At 31.4% G+C, this 3,409-nt stretch overlaps 1 long non-coding RNA gene across 1 annotated transcript; it reads right to left on the bottom strand.

Moving 5' to 3' along the window:
* Window positions 1-852: 852 nt before the first annotated feature.
* On the bottom strand, window positions 853-3,209 carry LOC127710524 (uncharacterized). Its single transcript, XR_007986218.1, has 3 exons — window positions 3,040-3,209; window positions 1,927-2,152; window positions 853-1,136 (listed from the first exon to the last, which is right to left on the bottom strand). It is a non-coding gene; the product is annotated as an uncharacterized LOC127710524 (long non-coding RNA).
* Between the last annotated feature and the right edge of the window lie 200 nt (window positions 3,210-3,409).

Here is a 3,409-nt window from a genome sequence, read left to right on the forward strand (position 1 = left end):
ATATTTATTATTACCCCTGAAGGATGACAATGTTATAGATAATGCATATTTTAAGGTTTTTCTTGTCGTATAACACACCGAGGGGTGTCAGGATTGATCAAATGAAAGACCGACCGTAAGTCATTTTATTGTAGCGATAAATTAACATTACTTCAAATTATTTATTTCGAAAGTTAAAATGTGTGTCCATGACGATTTTTGTTATTTCAGTCTAATAAACATCTAGGAAACTTTAAGGATTGTTTCTGCCTATCAAAGTTGGAGAACTTAAAAGTAAAACCCCAATTGGCAACAACACACGATAACTATCAAACAAATTACATGTTTAAGTACATTATAGTTTGCATTTTAATCAGGGAAAATAATGACCTAACACAGGTCATTATTTGATGCCTTGAAGCAAATTTCATTGAAACTTGGTATCGTCCGGGTTGATTCTTCAAAAGAAAGACCTATCGTTCTGAAAGAAAATATTTCCATATAGGTATATAAAACATATTATATGCGGTTTTTTTCTGGAAGATATTTTAATCATTCTTTCATGTTGTATCAATTTAATGCAAAATTAACAGGTGCATCTAGTTTAAAAGATGGCTATCCGGGAAAATACAGTTAACAGCCCCTTCTCTCAATTACGTATATGGTTCCACCCTAGAACAGTTTTTGACAGTTCTATCCAGAACTGTTTAGAATAGTTTATTGACAGATTATTATAACAGTTTTAAGTATAGCTTTGAACTAATCTAAACTACACTGTATATGCTACCCTGGCTAATAACATTGTTAATCAGACCGAATGCTCGAAGACAATTCGCATCACTAAAATGTATATTAAAAGTAAGGATATAGGCAAATAAATTTTTATTAATGCATGCTTTTATGTAACAACATATAAATACAATTAAATTACCAAACACATTAAATACACAATCTAGTATATTTACGAAAGTACCTTCAGCTTCTGTAAAGTTTTAAAATAACTATGAAATCTATGATTTTAGAAGTCTTACAAGATTATCCAAGAAGCTACACATAAAAACATTGCTAATCGTCGTCTATTACTAATGAGAGCGATCCTTAATAAAAACATTGCTGTAGGTCTGAATCTGCATGTAACCTGTTTTGTCATTCGTCACCTACAAATAACAATAATAATAATAAAAAAAATAATAATAACAAAAACAATAAAGCAAATTAAAAAAACCATAATAAAATTGTATTTGTAAACTCGAATATGCAATTCTTTGTGCTTTGAAAAATGTCGTTTATTGTTTTTGTATTCTATCGTTTTTGTCTGAAAACGTGTTCTCTCCCGTTTATTTAGTGAATTAAAATCTTGAATTTACTGCGTGTCTTCTTTTTGGTGGCAGTTGTTTGTTATTTTCCTTTGGAAACGACATTGTCTGTCTATCTGCAACAGTTGGTTTTTGATTGTACTCTTGGTATATTCTATGTTCCCCCATAACTCCCTTTTTTCAAACTTAGTGATTTTCGTCGCAACTTCAATGTTTGGAAACAAAAAAATAAATCTATGATGTAGTATGTGTGATTTAAATAATTTGAGATATGAGGATCTCGATGAAGACTACAGAATAGAGAATATAAACCAAAAAATAAAGAATAGACCAAAATTAATTATAGATAATAGCAAATAATGGCAAAATCAAAATAAAGAATACATTTGCGTTAAAATAAAAACAAATACAGAGATGAAGACCCCCTCTCTAAGAGGGGGATCACAAGCTTTTTGAATATGTGATAAATGGATTAAAAAAGTGGGATGTGGAATATGGGGGATAAAAAAGTGGGATCTGGGAAAAATAAGGGAAAAAAGTGGGAAGTGTGTAAAAATGTACCAAAAAAAATTATGATTTTTGAAATGAGCACCCCCGTGTAAAAAAACACTGATTTATCAAATAACTTTACCTTTATTCTGGACACATGCAGTGGTGATGTTCCCCTTCCGGTTCACAAACACAATTTGCAGGACAAGCAACAGTAGCATTACTTGGATGACATTCAATTGGAACTTCACAGAAACAGCAGTTAGTGGTGCTATTATAATAATGGCAATGGGGTGCCCCTCCATTTTGACAGTGTGAGGAACAGTCATCACTGTGTAAATTACATTTAGTACAACTCAGTACAATGCCTGAAAAATTCATAACTAGATCAGAGGCTGCACTGCTTTCAACTATGTAACGAAATAACTATTGATACCTCCAATGCTGTATGCTAAATATTATTTCGTGAAGTCAAGAGTTCTAAATCTTAAACGGGCGAAATAGTTTTACTAATGTTTATGAAATATTTGGTTTGAAAATAATCTAAGTGCATAGTATTGGAATTAAAAGAAATAAAAGGGTATTTTATGGAATTAACTGGTTTATAAACTCGGTCCTTAACATACAGTCCATCAGATTTTATTGAGGTTTTGATTAAGTCGACGAGTTAACACATTTATAAAGTCCTTGAAAGTAACGTTTCCAGGTAATTGATAAAGCTGATACCTTTTTCAGAGTTTGTCAAATTGGAAAACAAAACGATTGACCACGGCCGTGATTGTCCAGTTCTATACTATACCATTGTTAAATATAGAATATAGGGGATTTAAATAACGAAAATACGATCAAAAGACAAACAGTCTACAAAACACAACACAGAACACTAAAGTGCTACACAATATGATGCTACGGAAAGGGTTAGCAAATCCTGCTTTACATGGGAAACCCGTCGTGTTACACCTATATAGAATACTTTGCGTATCAACTATTGGTAACGGTAAGGGGAATGAGCAAAGCCTAAACCGTATACGAAGCTAGGGAGGCCATCACATTGCAATGAGACGGATTTCCAATCTATCGAAATAATCTTTCCTTTGTGTCTGTAAGAAGTTTTAATTAATTTTGTCTATGAACTCGTTTTACGAGGTTTGAACATCATTAAACTACTGTCACTTTAATTTGGTCAACATATATTGTGTAAGGATATTGAAGAAAAAAAAAACTTTTCTCAAAAATAAAATGAAAGAAAACTTACCATAAAGACAAACGCACACAATCCCAACAAGCAAGAGTTTCATATTTAATGTCAATGTGATTAAATTAATATTTTGACCGCTTGCATGCTCTATTTATACCAGCTGATAATTTTTTGTTTAAAACTTATTGAAAAAATTGTTTACCAGATTGTAATACATCGTGCGTAATTCAATTTTTAAAATAAAAACTTTAAACTAACAAACATACGTAGTTCATCCATTATGAACAGGATAGTGAAAACCTTTTCAGCCGCAACACATTAATATCATATGTTATTACATGAAAATAACATCATTATCATAATGTCAAATTATTTGTACCATCCTTCCCGCAGCCAAAACAAACATCTGTTTACTATGAAAAACAAA

Source organism: Mytilus californianus, unplaced genomic scaffold, assembly GCF_021869535.1.
Source record: "Mytilus californianus isolate M0D057914Y unplaced genomic scaffold, xbMytCali1.0.p SCAF_8, whole genome shotgun sequence".
In the NCBI taxonomy this organism is placed as follows: Eukaryota; Metazoa; Mollusca; class Bivalvia; order Mytilida; family Mytilidae; genus Mytilus; species Mytilus californianus.